Source organism: Aphis gossypii, chromosome X, assembly GCF_020184175.1.
Source record: "Aphis gossypii isolate Hap1 chromosome X, ASM2018417v2, whole genome shotgun sequence".
Classification (NCBI taxonomy): Eukaryota; Metazoa; Arthropoda; class Insecta; order Hemiptera; family Aphididae; genus Aphis; species Aphis gossypii.
The window spans coordinates 9,924,812-9,947,238 of NC_065533.1; the positions used below are offsets into that span (position 1 = coordinate 9,924,812).

At 25.7% G+C, this 22,427-nt stretch overlaps 2 long non-coding RNA genes across 2 annotated transcripts; one reads left to right on the top strand and one right to left on the bottom strand.

Annotated features, from left to right (window-relative positions):
* Positions 1-2,536: 2,536 nt before the first annotated feature.
* Positions 2,537-21,379, bottom strand: LOC114124459 (uncharacterized). The gene is made up of 3 exons (XR_003592445.2): positions 21,011-21,379; positions 20,791-20,946; positions 2,537-2,614 (listed from the first exon to the last, which is right to left on the bottom strand). It is a non-coding gene; the product is annotated as an uncharacterized LOC114124459 (long non-coding RNA).
* On the top strand, positions 18,482-22,351 carry LOC126552924 (uncharacterized). Its single transcript, XR_007606394.1, has 3 exons — positions 18,482-18,671; positions 18,818-19,083; positions 22,088-22,351. It is a non-coding gene; the product is annotated as an uncharacterized LOC126552924 (long non-coding RNA).
* The last annotated feature ends 76 nt before the right edge of the window (positions 22,352-22,427 follow it).

Here is a 22,427-nt window from a genome sequence, read left to right on the forward strand (position 1 = left end):
AATAATTGTACCGATAACATATAATATTATTATTTTATTTGTTTTATCATGAATAAACGATATAAAGCTAAAAAATGTAAAAATGTTTGAAATATGTTTTACGTCAAATTTTTTTTTAGTAGTGTTTGAAGTTCAAATATTGACAAAGTTTGTCAAAATCATGAATATTTACAAATTATTTTGTAGTTAAAAATGTATAAAATTTTTATATAATTAGCTAAGAGTTGAGAATGTATCACAAGATTATCCATAAGTTAATTATATAATTATAAAAGAAGTTGAGTGTTGGAAAAATTAAAAAATGTTATCTTATGCTTAAATTTTTACGAAATCCAAAATAGTCTTTACAAATTCCAAATGATAAATAGTCAAATAGATAACTTTTAATCAATTTACTTTTAGTGTAAGTGTGATACTTTATACATTATGAAGTACACAAATCAACAGATAATAATTTATAAAAATGTTTATTTTTTATTAGACAGATAACATTAACAAAAAACATAAATATTATAAAATATTTTAACTATTATGTAGTGCGGCGAGTTTGTGTGATTGATAAACATGCACACGAGTGTTAGTGATGGCCTACACTGTATCATCATTCAGAGCTTCTGATGAACTGATGTATAAATAGTACGTTCAACAAATTCCTGAGCCTGACCTTCTCACAGGTATCCCGTGTATCTTAAGTTATCTATTCACAGAAATATTCTATCTTTTTGTTTTAACACTAATACACACTAATATATTATCATTGATCAAGTATTATTATTATACACAAGACAATGAAAAAAGTAAAGTAACACGAAAATAGATAATTGCACAAGTAAATAAAAAAAGATGGACCTAAAAATTAAAAAAAAAGTTTAAAATTATTGAACATTTAAAAAAATCAATGTTTTTTCCTTTGATTAGTAATTTTTAAATTATATAATTTCTATTTTGACTCTACTAAAGCCATTAGCATTATGTTTGTATAAAAATTATATTTAAGAAAAAAAAAATAGAAAAAATAAGATTTTAAATTAAATAAGTGATTAGACATTTATGTGCATTGCAATCATTATTGACTATATTAGATTTAATGATTTCCTATGAGTCTTTTGACAGTTTGTTTAATTTGCTTGGATGTATCATTTATTACAGGTGTTTTATTTTTTACATCTGTTAAAATGGAAATGTTGATGTAATATGACTAATATGAGTGTAGTGTCAACGGCTAGCTAGTTTTGCTTGCTTATCTATCCTTTCATATCAATGCTTGTTTTCAATATTAATTGTACATTATGTACAAGTTAATGTGTTAAGTATATATAATTTCATAAAATATAAATAATTATTTTAACTTGGATATAAAAAGAATTTTTTATGAATTTATAATTACAAAATAGTTAGTAGTTTTTTCTTGATAAATTTCGTAAACATTTTGAGAACATTTCAAGTATCTTCAAGTATACTTTTTTTTTTTTTTTTGAATTACAACAAAAAATTAAAATTGTTTGAAAAAAATATTTATTATACGAGACAATATCCAATTTCATAAACATATTAATATCAAATGTTCATAAAAATTAATTTGGCTATTTTTTTATTTAGGTTTAAAAACAGAAAAATAACTGTATTATAAATTCTTAAATCTTACATACAAGAAGACATTTTTACAAAATAATTTGTAATCTTTGAGATTTTTATGAATTGAGTCAAAATTTTAAATTTAAATACTCATAAAAACATATTGTACCTGCCTTTGGTGAAAAAAAAAATATTAATTATGTAATTTAAATATCTATTAAAAAATATTCACGTTAATTAAATTCTAAGCATAATGTGTCTATTATGTACCTAATTATTTAGTTTAAAATTGAATTTTTTGTAATCTTTGAGATTTTTATGAATTGTGTCAAAATTTTAAATTTAAATACTCATAAAAACATATTGTACCTGCCCTTGGTGAAAAAAAAATATTAATTAAGTATTTTAAATGTCTATAAAAAAATGTTCATGTTAATTAAATTTTAAGCATAATGTGTCTATTATGTACCTAATTATTTAATTTAAAATTGTACTTTTTGATTTTTCTAAAATGTTATGTTAATAGCCTTAGAAGTCGAAGCAGAAATTATATAATTTAAAGACCTAAAAAAAACACATACACACGCACACACATTACACATTGTAAAACTAAAACATTCATTGCTTCACTTAAAATCTAAAAATATTTACTAATTTATAAAAAAAAGTTAACATAATTGTGTAATTAATACTTGAATTATATAAAGAGTATTTTTTACTTATCTATTTATAATATTATTTTATCAAGAAACTTATAGAGATTAGTATTAATTTTTATTTAAAACCATGTAAGTATAACAATAATAATAAATAATAATAATATTAATATTAATTAAGACTAAAAATGTCAAACTTTATAAATTTGAATTTAATAAATACATTTTTAAGAATAAAAAAAATTAATCTAGTTAAGTTCTTAAATTTATTAGAAAAATAACTAAATAGTAAAGTTAAATGTTTACTGGATCAAATATTCTATCCAAAATCACTCACCAAGTTGAAAATTGGAGCATTTTTTTGATAACTTATGGTGTATTGACTAAAAAAAAAAAAAATTTTAAATTAGTTCCATTTGTTCTGTATCTAAAATTTAGGAAAAATAAAACTTTTTATGCAATTCAATTTTTTATAAGATTGATTTTTTTTTGTGGGTAATTTGAGAACTAATACATAATAGGTACTTGAATTTTTTACCATATTTTGATATTACTCTTTTCTATTTACATTTATTGTTATATTACTAATTATCTAAAAATAGGTAAATACGTACTATTTCACATAACCATTAACAATTGATTTAAAAAATTTAGGAATCCACATCTTCATATCTTGCTCACAGCAGCGGTTTGAAATTTAATTGTAAATAGGATGATTTTTTAAGAATAAAATAACATTTTTTGTACAAATAAAAGGAATAAGTAATCACATATTATAATGTGGTCTATAGTGGACAGTAGTTTTAGAAAAAAAATAATATTTCAGAAGTAATATAAAAAAGTTATAAAACTGTTTATAAAAAATAATAATAATTTTAATCTTTACCTTTAATTGAGATATAAATATTTGATAAATTTAAAAACGAACACTAAGATACATTTTCACCAAAATATTAATAATGACCTATAAAATACTTTAAATTCAAATAATTATAAATTACATTTTCTTAAAATGTCATTAAAATTGCCTATATTAAGTCCCTTAAAAAGCGCATATTATAGAGTTTAAAATGAATGATAAAACTCACAATTTTTAAAATTAATGATATAAACTCGACACTGATGACACCCAACAAAAATTAATATCATTCAAATGGTTATGAATAGGATTTCGAATTTAATGAATTGAAACCTTGAAAAATGCAGTATAAAATGCTCTGTATATAAAATTATTTTAAAAATATGAAACTCAAGTATAAAATATTTTATTTAACTTTGGTTTAAATAACCAGTTTTCTAAAAATTAAAACAGTTAAATGTCTAAAATACATAGTCACAACTCACATTTTTTTTATAAGCTTTCAAAGTTTAAGTTTTTAGAAATTTTTCATTCTAAATTATTAATTTTTATACATAAAATCTATTCAATGTTTAATTTAATATAATCTAGGTTTGAAAATGTTATAAAATATTTCTCTCTTTTAGATAATCACTTAACCTAACTTAACCTTGAGTAGGTAGGTAGGTCATGGTAATGAATTTGTTAAATTTTAGTGCAACAATAAATCATTACATATAAAAAATGATTCTGAGTGGCTTATTGTTTGTAGTATAAAGAGTATGCAATAATTTAAAATTAATTTGAATATTTTAAAAATTGTCATTGTGTATAGTAAAATATAACAATACGTAAAAATTTCAAATTTTTACAACATAATTACAAACAAATAACTAGAAGAGTTTAAATATCTAATTTTGTTGGTTTTTAACTACAAATATTTATAGAAAAATAAATTATATTTGTATATTTTTAAATTTTTGAGTTAAAATGAATAAGATTAGTAATTAATTTGTATTAACTTTTCAAGGTTTTTAATCAAGCTTTAGAATTTTTATCAACACTTAAAAAATAACTAAAAATTTCAAATATCAATTATTAGCTTAAATGTGTTTAAATATTTTAAAAATTGAGCATAGAAAATGATGATTTAAATCATATAACTTGATTTTTTTTAGTCAATATTTTCGAATAACAATAAAATAATAAAAAAACGACTAAAGATTTATTATAAATCAATAATATATGTATATCCTGTATGTCACTAATTTTGAACTTAGATCGTTCACTAAAAATTTTAATTGTCATTATGAGCTATATAGATATTTATATTTTATGAAATTTCCAATAAATTAACTTTTTTAGAATATCGTACGTATTAAATTTTTAAATCTCAAGTGATAAAATTAAGAAAATTATGAACCACATTAAAAAATAGATTTAAATTTTTCGTGATTTTTACATTTTGTAGGTATTAGGTATTAATTGTACAACTCTATAATATTACTAGTGAATTATCCTTAGATTTCATGTTAATAAGCATTCAATTTGGACAAGTGTGATTGAAATTAAATACACCTATTACACTCATTGATGTAAATAGGTAGGTAGGCTTACTTTGGTTTTTATGAACTCGGTTATTATTATTGAATTATATATTTTAAATAATTTTAAAAATAATACTCGAGGGTCGATGTTTCAAATTATTTTTCAAAAGAACTGTATTGAAATCAAAATCTAATTTTAATGTTATTTTATTATATTAATATTATAATTATTTTATATGTTTACTATTTTCAATTCAATCTCATTAAAAAAAAAAACCCATCGAATTTATTTGTTCACAACTTATAAGTCATAACATATAATCATTATAAATAAATATATAATCAAAATAATTAAAATTCGCTATAACTTTATTTTCATTTATTTATATTATAATAGTTTAAAGTGTACAGTGCTACTATCATTGTCAGAAGCACAAATTATCTATTTAGTTTTAAATAATATAATACAATATTACATTAAAAAAAAACATATAAATATATTTAAAGAAGAAGTTTGATAAGAAACACTCTAACAATTTTAATTTTATATTGAAATTGGAAATACTATATTATATAGGTATTTATACCTACTTAATCTAACTTTCAAATAAAATAAACAGAAAGTTATAGGTAATTTATGGTTAAATCTAATTATGAGGTATACAATACTGAACAAAATTAATATAGGTACCTATACATAGAGTTTAATAAGAAAACTAAATAAAACTTAGTTTAAAATTAAATTTAAAGTTTTAATAAATAGTGGGCAAGTATAGGTAACTGCTTTGTTGTTCATAGATGTTGAGTGTACTTCCTCATTTGTTAAGTCATTATATGGATGTGTTTAATTACTTTAATTTGAATAAAGCAAATAAATTTGATAAATCACTGCATATAAGAAACGATTATGAGTAATATAGATATATACTATTAAATATATTTAATATTTATATTGCTTCTTGCTGTATAACTCGACTTCAAAGAAGAAAAAAAATTAACAGAATCATAAAGTACGAAATAAATAATTAGGTATTAGTTATTATAATAATATATATATTTTTATGAATTTTATCTACAAAATAATTACAAATATTCATGATTTTGACGAGTTTTTGTCAATATTTGAACTACAAATGCTAATAAAAAAAAATTGCTCCAATGTATTCTTAGAATTTTTGAATCACTATAAGAATAACTTATGAGGAACTTTTTATACAATTTTCAAGTATTTTTTGACTCAGCCAAAAATTTTTATTGATACTTATAAAAAAAAAAAAACTAAACAAAAACGAATATTTTAAATGCCTATAAATAGCATTAAATTAAGCGAAATATTTCTTAAATTAAATCGTGTATAGAAAATGCCAATCTTAATAGCTGGTGAAATTTTTAAGTATTTGTGACTTATACTATTTTACTAATTGAAATATAACAAATATTTAAAATCGTTTGTGGATATAACGTTATCGTAACGCGATTTCGTAAAAATTTAAAATTCAAGCACTCATAACATTTTTCTTAGAATGGCTCTTCGAGTTTTCTCTATAGCTATTTGAAGGAAAGAGGTATAAATATAAAATTTTTTATGAATTTTCAAATACAAAATTACTTGTAAATTTTCGCACTTTTGACATACTTCGTAAAAATTAGAACTTTAAACGCTTTTTAAAAAAAAAAATTGTGACTAATGATTTTTGTTTTATTTTTCTAACTTTAATTAAAAAAATTTAAAAGAAACGTTGTATTAAAATTTTATTGGGTATCCACATTTTTTAGACCTATATAATGCACAAGGATATTCACTTTGCTATCGGAAACCACTCTCGAAGTTTGAAATGGAATCAATTTTTCGACAAGTAATGCTGTACATAGACATATATTTTTTTTAGCAATTCATTTTTTTTTCATCGCAATATTTTAGGTTTATTTATTACCATTATTTTTAGATATTAATTTTTTAACGATGATCTAAATTTTTTATTTTGAACGAATACTTTAAAAAAAAAAAAAAAAATCATGACGTAGATACACGTAAAATCAATTAAGATGGCCATATAGATAACAAAAAATAATTACTCTGCATATTAATATAACTCATAAGCGTTTTCAGAACTGGTATGACAGTGGGCGTTCCGTCGTTAAATAATGTTTTAGCATTATTAGATTTTCAAAATTTAAAATCTGTTCGATTTTCGTTCATCAAAACGTGAGCATGCGCGTGCGAACGTATGTGCTGCAGACTTAAATAAAACTTATAATATAGGTCATGATGATGTGGTTCGAGGAGAGTGAAAAAGAAACTTAAGCAAATCATTACAACGATAAATAATTTGTAAGCGGAATTACATGAATAGGAAAACTATAAGACAATTTCATAAATATGTTTATATATATTATATACACACACGACCGCATGAGCCGCCGGTTGCACTTATACGGTGTACTTGTGGCCAGCAATCTCTGCCGTGGATTATGTCGATGATCGCCCTGTATACTTACGGATTGCGGAAGACGAAAAATCGCATCAGCCGAGCGCGGAGGGGGGGGGTGTACTTGCGGTAGCTCGTATAGCCTTGCTATATCATAATGTATATATAATATAATAGTATAATGCGACCGCCGTCGAGGTTTAGTGCATCCGTAACTGGTTTGGGAAGCAAAAGGAGAAAACTATACGGGCCGAGCCGTCCGAAGTGAAAGCGAAATGAACGCGTGTGTGAGTAACCAAACACTATAACGGCTAACTGATATTACACGCACGTACATGCGTATAATATACATTTATGCATATTATACGAAAGTAATTGCATTGTCATAATAAGATATTACACGGATACGAATACCAATGTATATATTATTATTATACTGTTATAACATAATCAAATGACCGGTAAAAATCAGTTGATTTTAATTGACTAGCTTGACATACTAATTTGAGTTAATTTTTTTATTCGCTTTATTTATTAGCTTATGTGTTGATTTAAACGTAATAAAATATGTATATATGTATATATTTAATTGTATTAATTTAATTATGTTAGTTTTGAATTTTTGACTCCACAGAAATACATACCTAACTATATTATGTACCTATTGTACCTACCTGTTACCTATTGTTGTTTGTTTCTTAAATACAAATGAATATGCGGCTCTATAATTATTATAATAGGTATGGCAGTAAAGTCTTAAAATTGTCCGGTTTTAATATAATTATGTCCTAATCCATAAAACGAATGATATTTAAGTACATTTTGTGACTGTTAAATTATTATCAAGTTCTGAAAAAGGCGTTCTACTCACTCTGCTGCGACGGCGTAGTCAGGAGTAAAGGCTTGAAAATTTCAAATTAAATTCATCGTAAATAGTTCATTTCATACTGGTGTATCTACCAAAAATCTAAAAAAATCTACAAATACGATTTTTTTCTACAGGCATTTTAAGTTTTGAATAAAATTTGATATTTAAACAAAGAATAACAATTTTAGAAATTTAAACAATTTTTTTTTTTTGAAATTTTTGCGAATATTATTATATTTTATACACACAGAGGTCTTTCTAGACAAAGATGGACAAATCAAGTTAAGACCATGCATGAAGTAAACATATAAGACAGTGATAACTGATAAATGGAGACGAGTAGTATAAAAGCAGCAATGTGGACTGTAAAAACTGAAAAAAGGTGATATAAATATATACCTATTAGGTTCGTTAAGTTAAAATTTAACTTAAAAAAAAGAACTTAACTTAGTTTTAAGTTAAAATTTTAAAATTTGCAAAATAAAACATTCCACACACATAATTTAGTTTATTAAATAGTTTTTCTTTACGCTCAAGAAAATGACTGGGGAAATTTAAAATGATACACCAAAGTATTAACTAGCTATCAAAAAACCTATTTTTCTAAAAACCTCATTAAAAATTTGCATTTTTCAAATTTAACTTTTTCATTTTTTATTACAGTATTTATTCAATGACTAGGAACACCGTACACTCGACCACTATTGTAAAACAGGGCAGTTATACCTACTTCCGCCTTTTTTTTTTACAATTTGATTATTAAACACATTGAATTAATTAACATATAAAAATATTTCGAATATTAAGTATACATATAATTTATATGATAAACATCGTTCATATTTAATGCTTGTGCATCTATAGGTATTTCGAACACTTGAACTACTAATTCAGACATTAACATAGTTAACTGATCAAAATAAAATTTTATTAAAAAAATAAAAAATAATTATAATTTTTGGTGCCCCGGCATTTTAAGCGTAGAATAGAACGAATAACCTTTTATCGCGGTGCATATCCAGCTGGTTTCAATAGCCTAGAGCCTTCGTATGTAAAATTGCAAACCAAATTTATTGTGCCGGTATATACATATATAACGGGTTAAATTTTATTTCAAACAATAAACGTTTTAAAATATATATATTTAATAATATTTGGAGGCATTACTAAACAAAACTTTTGAAAAAATAAAATATTTTTAATACTTTTACCAATCATACATTTATACCGTAATCATTTTTCAAGTTTTCACTTTTTAAATTACAATACTTAAAATATTAATTTAATTTTTAAAAATAGAATATTTTTCAGATAATTTATTAAATAATATTTTTGAAAACGTTTTATTTTTTCTCTTCGCTAGAAGTACAAACAATTTTTTCTTCATCACTAGACAATCAGACAGTGAATACTTTATGATGTATTACACTGTGTCTTCAGACGAGCCGGACGTAAAACAACAATAACATAATATTGTGATCGTTTAGTAGTAAATTTTCATTTCATAGTTGAGTAATGTACTTGTAAGTTGTATGGGTACCTACCTAATATCAAAACCGAAAAACTAAAGTCCACGACGGATCACAGCGGCATGGCTAATTTTCAAATACGTGCTCTGCTCTTCTAGGAACGTACGACCTTGGTCCGTAATATAATTATGTCGTGTTTGTATACATATATAGAATTTTCGTCCGTCATCGACCGCCGTCGTCGATACAAAACGCCGCTGAAAGCGGGTCAGTGGTCCATTATTATCACAACCATCGTCTCGGCGAGTAGAGCGGACGTGTTCAAAGTCAGGTCGGTGTTTCGAGTTATTTTATTAGAAATACGAATGCCTATATAATGTGCCTATAGCCGTTCCCGTATCGAAAGTATTTCAGCTGAGTGCATACGAGGGAGCCTTCTCTTGAAACTAGCACGGAATACAAGAACAGCGTGGCGAGGTGAACGACACCTATTTATACGTAGCAGGGAAATTGCCTCGGATCTATTAAAAACAATATTTTTATGGATGATAGTTCTTACGTAATCTTTTTTACTTAGATCGAGACACAAAAGGCTCAAAACTATTCGATTCTGAATAATAATAATATACTAAGGTCTGAGACCCACGTAACCTGCAGTTATGTTAAGCGGAACGATGAATGTATTAGATATATTATGTATACGTACGTGTGTATTTTTTTTTTTTTTTTTTTTGTAATTGAAGGCACGCTGAAGGAGAAAAAAAGTACATCTAATTTGTACTTTGGGAAAAATACAGTTCAAAATAACTAGGAAAAACTAAAAGAATCCGGAAACTGTGAATGTTTACGCAACAATAGTTTTCGAAAAAAAATTCGATTCTGTTTTTTGATTGCATTTAAAAAAAATTAACACCTGTAATGATTTGAAAATTTTACCGAATATTTATACGTATTATATAAATATGAATTACTGTGTAATTAAAATATTTTTATTCGTTGTACTACTTACAGATATTTTCTAATTTTATTTTTAATTTATGTATAATACAATTTTTATTCAGGTAAAAAAGTTTAAAAATGGAATAACTTCCTCATATAAGTTATTAGCAATTGTTTAATATTTTAATTACAATTAAATTAAAAAAAAAAGCTTTTGAAGTTAGAATTTTGAAAATTGTTGTTATAACTAGGTACAATAATAAATTCTTAACCAAGAATTTTTAAGATTTTGAATTTTAAAACACAAGGTTCGAAAATTTAATGAAAATGTTTTTGTGATTTTTATCGGAGTATAGTTTTCAGTACATTTTTTTTACGTTGTGTTATAATAAATTGTATAATGCATTAATTATATTTTAATATTAATTGTATATCTATAATGGTGTTATCATTTGCAATAATGACATAATAGTCATAAATCATAATACACATTGTTTGATTGATAAAAAATTGGATGTAGCTGATTTGAGCTACTATAAGTAATTTTAAATTTACTTCTGTATTAGCTTTGTCAGTTCTAAAATATATTTAAACAAATATTAATATGTTTTTCTTGTTTTGTCAAAATGTCCTCTTCAAGTATCAAATTACAAATGTATACATATGTATAAATAAATACCTATATATCTATTACCTATAAATATACCTATGTCCTATATATATATATATATGCACTTAAATTTGATAGCATATACTCATTATCGAAATATCTTATCCTCTCACTAATTAATATAGTATAAGTAAGGGTAAAAATAGAATATTATGCGATGCATGCGGCACAAACCACAGGTAAATGCTAAATTTCACCCAAAATAATTCCTTTACCGCTCGAGCGAACTAAATTGTTTTATAGAACAATTAGGAAGTAGATAATATACTTACTAGGTATTATGATAAAAAAAAAAATGGTAACACGTTATTGTAGAAAAGTGGTTACGACTGAAAATGTAACTTTCGGTGCAAATATGACAAAAAATATTTTCCTAACCTTTTAAATATTTCAAAAAGGAATTTTTAAAAGAAAAAATATTAATACGATTTCGATTCACCAACTATTATAATATTATAATAAGTGCAATATTTTAATTCGATCTTCTGTATTAGTAATGATAAAATTAATTACTTTACCTAATATTAATATCAAATAAAAAAAATATATATATAACATAAAATATACTTGATGGTATAGGATGATAGACTTCCGTTCAGAATCGTTTTTACTAATAAAATGATAGGTACGAGTACCTATATCATTGAATTCAAATTTAACAAACCTGTAATAGTGACCCACTCGAGTACTCGAAACCTTATTTAAAGTAAAGCGGTATCGAACTTGCCTGCTTTTTCATCGCTATAACATTTATTTTTTTGAATGTTAACATACATTTTTAATTTTATAGTCTTAATCAGCGGCTCTCAATTCTAAAACTGTGGTACGCGTAAGACGAAAGCCGCATGGTAGTAGAACGGAAAATTAAAAATAAATATTCGATTCTAATCTTTTTGAAAATTTATATTTAATTCATATCTTATTTAAAAAAAAAATAATAAATAAAAACAATTATATTGTAGTATTTTACTGCTTTAATATTTAAAATAAGTGTATTTAATTAAAAAGTAAAATACCTATTTAATTTTACAATTTGGATCATTCTATGTGGTACGAGATTAATAATATACCTATGTGGTACGCAAAAAAAAAATTTGAGAACCGCTAGTCTAAAGCATACTGTTTTTCTATAAGAATATCTGTTTACAAAAATTGAATTTTGGTTTGATATACCTTATAATTAAATGAGTGATATTACAGAATTAAGCATTGTATAGGTAACAGAATTTTTATTATTGACGATCACTGTTGTACCCAACATTAATTGGATCTCTATATAGTTATTGCAATACAACTAGAACAGACACATTGGGTGACCAAAAAATTAGTTAATTTTCTAAGGTAATCCTCGATGACCTCTATTATTTGTTAACAATATCTTAGTGATAGTTTATAATATGCTCGGTATAGTTGGTATAAGTAATTAATTAGGTATTTTATATGTTTGCTCGTTATCGGTAATCATTGAGCTCGTTATTAGGCTGTAAAATAAAATTGCTATGTAGGTATTATAATAAATAATAATGTCAAACGTATAGCTAATTTAATATTTAAACGCGAACGAAATTATACAATATAATATCATCTATATATTAAATTAGAAAGTTCGATTTTTTTTTTACTAAGTATTTTAATTTGATTTGATCACCATACTCCTCCTAAAATACGCCAAATTTTTTTAGTTGAGTCGTGAATAAGAATCACAAATCAGAATCAAGCTATTAGGTTCAGTTGAGTACTGTGATTAGGTCACTTCAAATTACACGTATAACAAAATGTCTGAGGAAGTGAATATAGGTACCTCTGTATATTATTATAGGTAGTTAACTTGTTTGCCATTCATTTCGTGAGTATTTTTTTTTCACTATCCGACTTCTACTAATAATATGTTATGATAAATAAGTAGTCGTTAAATGCGTTTGAACAAGTCAATCTCTGATGTAATATGACGATGTGAAGATAGTATATATTATTCTAATGACGGTTTTTGAAAGATTTTACTTAATTTTCTTTATCCATTTAAATAAGACACAATACTAGTAAGTTACTGTGGAAATTGGTTATAACACTTGTAACGTGATATTGTCATGTTAAGATTAAACAAAATAAATGTTATCATAATGAATAGTGACTGGCGATGTATATAAATTATAACATTTAAAACATAATTAATTTTCCCAAAAAATATTCGGAGATTACTTATTTGTAGGACGAGTATTTTATATATTATTTTTTTTTAATATTTTATATTATTAGTATTTGTATTTGATCCGTTCTCAAAGTTATTTTATTCTTCTCTTCTAGAAACTTTAAATCACAGTCGTATGCCAATGTCCGTGTCTCCTAAAAAACATTCTATAAAAATAAATTGTACTTTTATAATATATATCTACCACTCCCATATCACTAATTCCTGTTGCAGCTAATTATTTTCCTGGTATAATAAATTTGATCTTGCTCGAATCAATTGCGTTCAAATTATAGTTAATTTGCGTAGTATTATATCGTATAACGTGAAAACATTCACTTGATTACATAAAATAAACTTCTGACACATCCTGACCCAAAATCCTGTTAGAACGGAACGCGCAATCGTTTCAACTGTGAAAATTGTGATCTGTTATATATTACGTATGACACTAGTCTTATAAACGATAAAAATTTCGTCGGCGAAACCAGAAATAAACACTTTTAGTTTTAAAATGTATGCATTAATATCGAGGTCATTGATTATATTATAATACGTAATGCAAATCATATGTATTGGCAAACCCGCCATTATTTTCTTCATTTCCTTGTGATAGGACCTCTTATTGATGATATATATGTGGTATGCAATGTTTTTTTAGGAGTTATTTATATTACCAAAAACTAGTTTAACAGATCTCTGTTCACTGTTTAAAGTTTAAACTTGTATTAGTATATTAGTACATTTCACATAATATTTTGACTTCTTCTCTAGACTTGATTATAATTATATTTTTAAATATCTAATGTTGTTAAAATTCGAATTTCAAATACCTTAACAATTTATTTGATCTTGCAGCCATTGCAAAAATTTTATCCGTATAGTCCAGCGTTTCCTAAACTGTTTGGTCCACGGGCTCCTAGGGGTCCGCACGTGTACCGGAGGAGGTCCGCGAACGTAAATTGAAAAGTACTATATACTATGTAGTATTGTAATATATTTAAAAACGAAAATTTTGTTTTTATTAAGGGGTCCGCAGTCATTTTTACTACCTCTAAGGGGTCCGGCAGAGAAAACGTTAAGGAAACGCTGGACTATAGTCTATAAGGACCAAAAAGGGGAGATAGGCTATGATCTCCCCAATTTTCAACAAATTATTCAAAATATCAAATACAATATCCTATAGCTTTCTTATTCACTTTAAATTATTAAATTGACGTATTTGACGAGGATTAGACGGAAAATAATAAGTAACTAAAATATTCTCGCGCTTTTAGTTCGGCGTCGTCTAACTTTCAGAACTCGACTCGAGATCACCGTTAAATAATTATAACAGATGTACTTATTGGTGTATTTCACTGATTAATCTAACTTAAGAAAGCCAGCTATACTCAGATAACACTGTTTTACAATTATGCGTAGTATTTTAATTTTAAAGTTTTATAAACTTTTAAAATCTATATTCGTCGAAAAACTCAACTATAAATTACACATACGAGACACGTGTAATACATTGCTAATAAGTATATGTTATATAATTCGTAACTTACGAGTATATTATAGATTAGTTAATTAAAATAAAAACCTGACGACAAAATACGTTTTCAGAAAAATAACGACTGTGTTAACACTTTCACCGTTAATTTTTATTTATAATACGTGTGTTAGGTGGAATATTTAACAAGTATAATATATTATAATTATAATAGGTATAATATAACATTATAATGTATCAATACGAGTTCCGCTGCTTCAGACAATCGGTCGAAGTTTCGAATATCAAAATGAAACTAATGATTTGTTATCTTAAACACGTTTACGTTCTATTATAATAGTTGTTTGAAGCTATACATTTTTTTTATTTATTCTAAATATTCGTGTATGTATGAATAAAAAATATTTGAAGCCAAAAGACTTGTTAAAAAACAAAAAAAATATGTATGTATTTATTGTTGTGGTAGTCCTTCCTGCCCATCACTCACCCCCCCTCCCAAAAAAAAAACTTTTCAACTAGAAATTTTAAGATATATTATAATTTTTTTTTTACATTAGGTACATATTATTACAATATATAATTATTATGATGAGAGATTTTGGTGTTGCAATAAATATTTAACAAATATATTATTATTTTATGATTGTTTGATAATAATATATTAACACAAACAATGTTTTTAAACGTTTTAACTTTTATCATATTTATGTGATGGTTCTTTTTTAAATTGACATACCAATTTTTATGACATACTCGTGGTGCTCACAAAGTACGTGTCATAAGAAGTACCTATTGTTATATAATATTAGAACCATATGCATATGCATATTTTTTTCTGATTGATCTATAACACGAGCGGTTGAGCTGGGAGAAGAGGGTTAGGTTCCACTATTGCGTTTTATAAAGTATAATATAATATAAGTTCATCATAACACCTTAAACTACTGGCTTTTCAAATTTTTTAATCTTGATTAAAAATTGATAAGTAAACAGAACACCAAAAGAAATATGGTCATAAAATTACAGTACATGTACTTGAAAGTCATTCCTCGCTTCGAGTACATTTCGTGCCGACTGTTGTGTGCTATACAACATTTATAATTTAAATTAGTATGCTTATATATTGGGAAACGTGTTGAGTATGATTTTACCAATAAGTAAACCATTATCCGCCAGACTCAGAATATGATCTGCTTGAAGCTATCTAGACAGCGACCGATGACGCTGCAAATATAATCAAACCTTATACGGTTAGGTAAATGTAAAAAGTGAATTTATTATCGATGCTCTTCATTGAAGAGTCTTCAACTATATAATAATCATAATAATTTTTCCATCTGAAGTTTTCTATAGATTTTAACAACCTATCCAGTTACAACTGTAATATTATAAGAAACGATATTTTTTTGAAAAATAAAAATACATATTTTTAAATGCGTAATAAATTCCAGTTTTTCAGTAGCAGTCGTGGTGACAAATCGTTGAAAATCATTTTTAAATCATTACTCATGGCTATGATGCTAGTATACTTATAGGTTATAACACTAGGATTATGTATATTATATTAAATCTTTTTTTTTCAACTAGGTTTTTGAAGTTTTTAGAATTTTCTTTTTCTATATGACATTTTGAAGAGAAATCATCAATTTTTGTTATTTTTTATTTAACGTAAGACTTTTAGTTAATGTTTCGTCATTTTATTTTATACAAAACGTTATGCCACATAAAAAGTATTTTTTTTTTATTATTATTTATTCTTCATAATATAATTTATTACCATTTTCAATTTTCTCTTGACAGTTAATTAATTTTTGTATAACAGCCAAAGTGTATTTGAAAATTAAACACTATACAAAATAGTGACTTAATATGAGATTTAAAACACAAATTGACGATTGATTTCATTTTATTTTTGACAGGTCAAGAGAGGAATTTTACAAAAAAATTGTCACGAACGTACACCTCGCCCGTACCAAATGTCATATCTGCAAACGCCAACCAGTAATTCAAAATCCTGCCGAGGTGGTTTTTTACTGAAATCAAGACTTTAAAAAAAAAGTGTGAAGCATTTCATTCGAGCTCGTGGTTTTTATAATATTATGTACAGCACGTCAAAATCAGTAAAAAAAAATAATATACTTCTAAATAATGAACGTGTAAAAATGTTAACATTTATTTTTCTTTTAGGATGTTTGTTACACCTTACACATTTTGTAGCTACTCTTAGATTTTTCATACAATTTCAGAGAGCCCTTCTAGTATATTGGCGTCCGGTGCAAGGATGATTCCCACTCACCACTCCCTCCTATGGACCCAGACCTGAATATAGTCCCAGAATAGAGAAACATGACGATATAACCATTTAGGCGGGGCAGAGGTGCAGAGGATTACGCTCGCGATGACTATACAATATATACCCACGGGTCATGGCGTTTTATCTAATGATAATAATAGTAATAAAAATACACAGAAAGAGATAGCAGCCAGACGAAACGTCGTCATCGTCGTCGGTGAATTAGACGTATATTATGTACGTCATAATTTTAGTGTGTGTGTATATACGAGTTCCTATATAGGTAGTGAATATTTATTATACAGATAGAGAGAGAGAGTGTGTGTATGAGGTAGAGAGAAAAAAGAAACAGACAGACAAGCAGACAGATAAAAACGAAGTACAAGTGCCTATATATTATGTGAGTGAAAAGAAAGTGGAAGTGGTTCCTGAAATCTCATCTGGTTCTGTCCGCAGCGGCGTAGTAATGTAATAATATATATATATATATAATGCCTGAATGAGTAAACTAAGTACGCATATATAATATTTATGCACTTGTGTGGCAGTGATGGCGGTAAATTACATAAGGGCCCAGGAGATGACGACGATGGTTTTAATATTAATACTATATTACGCAAACGTATATTTATTATTACGTGGTCAACTCTTTTATGTCCGTCCTCTAGTAAACACGATCTACGTCCGGTGGTCGGAATCGTTTGAGATCGAACGCGGAACACAATGGAATGTATCGAAACGAAAAAGAAATAAATGAATAGGTACATTATTAAATTTCTTTAAGCAATATACATTAACAATATAATTCGTACAGTGCCATAAATAGTTATTATTTGATCCATTGATTTTTTTTAACAAACGTAATTTTTTTCTAAATTTATAATTATTATGATTTTGATCAGAGCGATGTATGACGACGTGTTAGCAATGTATTAAACGAGTTTTTTATTTTAATATTTTTATTTTTGAGTCTTACATCACCTTTATGAACAGTAAAATTTCTACAACTTATTTATTAGTTTTTTTGATTTATGCAGAATAACATTTTTGTTTTCGAGTAAAAAAATCAGTAAAATTTAATACATACGTAAGGTTACTCGCAAGCTGTCCATACGCCAATTAAAAAACTTCAAAAATGCACTATGCCAACTTTTTTTTTAGGATTGTTAATAGTAATCTTTTTTACTTTTAATTCATAACAATTAACAAATCGGCACTTAGTTCAAAAATTTATCAAGAGATTTCTCATAAGTTTGATTTAATAGAAATGTATGTAAGAAAAAAGTGTAGCGTAAAGTAACATAAATGTTTAAATGTTTAATAAACGATTGAAATTCAAATTTTTCTGACATAGCAGGATATTCAAATTTATAATAAAATTTATTGGCTAATGGCTTTTATTATTTTGTTATTATTTAAAAAAAACATTAATCGTTTAAACTTAAAACAGTTGAAGCGTTCCAAAGTTACTGAAATTATTTAATGTATACACAATATAATTATTTAAACTTAATTTTAACCTATTTAAAGTTTCAATTTTTTTAAGTGTTAATAAATATTTTAGGTTTGGTCAAAAACCTTAAAATTTAGTATAACATCTTACATAAGTTATCTACAAAGAAATTAAAAAATATTAAATACAAATAGGTAGGGAAATTTTTATTATACGCGTTTGAAGTCAAAACCAGGAAAAATATTTTGTAGGTAAATATGAGTACAATTTTTTATTATTATGGATTAAAATTAAATACAAGATCCCATAAATTGTTCTTACTGAAAATATCAAAAGTACAAATGCACCTTTTTTTGTGAAGGTATTTTAAGTTCAAATTAATACATCCATTTTATAGTGACCAATGACCTGCTGCCACCTACTCGAGGTACATTATACTTACATAATATATCAGACAATCAGAGCAAGTTTCCCAGTTGAAAAAAAAACAAGATTTTAAAAATATACATTTTTGTTAGTTTATTGACCAGTAATGATGACTGTTGTATATGCTTATGAGAAATTAATGAATATTTCATGTATGAATAAATGATGCATAATGTTCTATCACACAGCTTCCGCATTCAGCGAACATTGATTTGTTTACTTCGGTAATGTCAGAGCGTAAGTAAAGTGTTTTATTTTATTGGGTATAATATTTATTATTTTATACTTTAAATATGATTTTTATTTGTTTTATATAGTATAATAATATAACAGTTCAGATTTGACGCAATATTGAAGTTATTTTTTCAGTATGAATATTACAATTTATATTATAATATTACGAAAGTATTTTAAATTTTATAATAAAAAACAAAAGATACACATGTACCTATAATAAAAAATTATAAATTAATTATATGCAAAAAATGTCAGCGGAAGACTACGGATAATCCGCAAAGCGGATAATCGAAAGTATACTGTACTTGAATTTTTAAGTTTGGTAACTCTTACGTAAAGATTTAATATTATTATATATATATTTTTTTTTGGAACCATAATATGTGTATAGAAACTAGAAAGGTACACACTATAAAGTTAAATAATAATTGTACACCTAAAATTATTTAAATCATTATACCCACAATTTTTTTAAGTTTTTATTATTTAATAAGTACAACAACGCCTTATTCAGAATTTTTTTCGGGGGGGGGGGAGGGAGTAAACATATATATTATAGTTTTATTGAATTTAACAATAACAAACAATAACAATTAATCTTTTATTAGGAGCTATAATAATATTTCAATAGATTATGATACAAAACAGTGATAATGTATGTGAAAGCAGTCAATTGTTAATTTAATTTGAGTTACAATCATATATGACTGAAAATATTTATGTTAGTACTAAAAATAGTTATTTTAAAACATTTGTAAAATATTGAAGGAATTTCGGGGGTGAGGGGTTCGGACTCCTTGGACCCCCCTCAGATATGGCCTTGAAATACAATAATATTGCGGCGCCGCGGAAGTAATGCGAAAGCTGTTCCTGCGGCGTCGTAGGTTCAAACAGGAAAAAAAGTACAATAATGTTATAAAGATATTATTTAGATTATTAAAAAAATGACCAAGAACAAACATTTTAGATTTTCGAGTTTACTACTTATTATTTTTGAGGACATGACTGTAGCTTATCTTACTTAGATTAAGTTAAAAATACATTAAATAATGTCCACCGTTCGGTGATCACTTCCGACTAATCGAACAAAGTAATATAAAATAATATTTTCTATGTAGATAAAGACGCATAGCATAAAAAGTAAAAACTCTCTATAAAAGATATATATCTTATATATTATATCTCAAAAAATAAACCATAATGAATATTAGTGTAAGATCAGTATAAGATAACTAATAAGTGTTATGATAAAATAATTATATGTTTTTTTTACTTATTTTTTTACTTGTATGTATTAACTTGAATAAATTCGTGTATAATGATTTAAATAGGGGTACAATTATTATTAAACTATATAGTGTGTTTATGTACACACATTATAGTTACTAAAAATATAATATTATTAAATCATTATACCTATACGAAGGGTTCACAGACATTAAAATTATATGATTCATTATTGGTGGAAAAGGAATCGACATTTTTTCTAATTTAGCGAAAAGAGATATTGGTGAAAAACGGAAAGTTCGTTATTGACGAAAACTGGAGACATCCGAAAATTGTCCGCAGCTATAGTTATACACACAAACTATGCAACGGTTATATATAGGTCGAAAACAATAACAACTTATTTCATATAGTATTACGATCGTTATTTTCTGTATGTATGTGTTGTTAGTACCGTCAAAAATGAAAACATATACTTACTTTTATGTGTTGATATAAAACCAGTGGACGGTACTGGTTTGCGCACAATTACCAAAAAGACAACTTGTTTGCGTATACCAAACTACCACTCGTTTGAGAACAATAGAGCTTTAAACCAGAACACATGTGGTTTGAGCACAGTTGCCTTTTAGTTACCTTTTATAGTAGGTATCAATGTAAAGAAATTAGTAATGAATATCACAATGTTTTAGATTATTACCTTGATTTAAATGAAGCACTTATCTTATCATTTCACTCGATTATAGAATATGTAGTTCCGTTCCAGCTTTAAATTTCACAACACTGCGAGTCATCTGTTTTTCAATTTCATTTGCTTAACCATGTTCAATGTGATAATTTATAAGGAACCTAAATAACTGCGGTATATAGTTTATTTACAATAACAATAGCTTTGCACTTTTTATTTGTACAACGAAAATACAAAACACTACGTTTTGAACATCGATACTTGGTCAATTTAAAATGATTTATACAGATACACACATTTCCACTGCACGACTATAGACAACTTTGCACTGATTATCATTTTGAGAAAATACATCACAAACTATAGTGAGTTCACTGTAAGTTCTCAAGACGTACTGTTAGTACTGTTCGTATATTTCATAGGTAATTTAATGATATTTTCCGTACTCTTAACGACGATTATCAGTGTCCATATCGTTAGTAAGATAAAATGCAATATTTATTGCATTATTCATTTAATACTACTGTGTATATAAACTAGTTACGATTTTTCACGTAAAAATTATAGATTATGCACAAACAAGATGCAGCTAAACCAGTAGCATTATTTCAAGGTTCACATAATATACTATATTTAATACATCTAATATACTAGTCTCGTAAATTAGGTATAATGTAATAGGTACCTACGTAAAATATGTATAACCATCGTGGCCTTTAAATAATAAAAACACATTTTTTTTAAAAAAATAATCACTATTATATTATAATACTATGTTCTAATGAGTTAATTAAGTTCGATAAACAAAAAAAAAAAAAAAATCGACGTTACTATTACCTTATTATAATAAGTAATAAAGATTTTAAAATGTCATACAATATTATTATACTGTAGAGCGGATACTATCGTTGTAGTAGTACCGTAGTCAATAGTGTATAATACTCATTGTATTAAATTATTATCTTATCGAATTTCTTATTGTGTATTATTCAACAAGGATATCTATCTATATGATCTACCTGCTTAAATAAAAAATATGAGATTGAATAAAAAAAAAATTGTCTTGTATTTTCTATTTTCTATTTACAGGTACTCTAGCTCAAAACGACCACTCGTCATAATCATGGTCCTCTGCAGATATTGAGTGGAAATTATCCATCACACGTGACTCGTAATAAATTATATAATATCAGACATGTATGGGAGTTCCGTTGATTTCTACACGGATTTTCTCGAGATGAATAATTCATGTGATAGGACATTGGTGCATGCGGGAAATGGGTTAAGTCAACGTTTGGCGTAAAATGGTATTACGAGTGTATTTACAAAAAAATAAAAATATAGAAACAAACATTTTCCACCGTTTGTTCTAAACAATTTAAGTTCTACTACAGAAACTGCAATACCCGTTGTATTGTTTAGGAGTAAT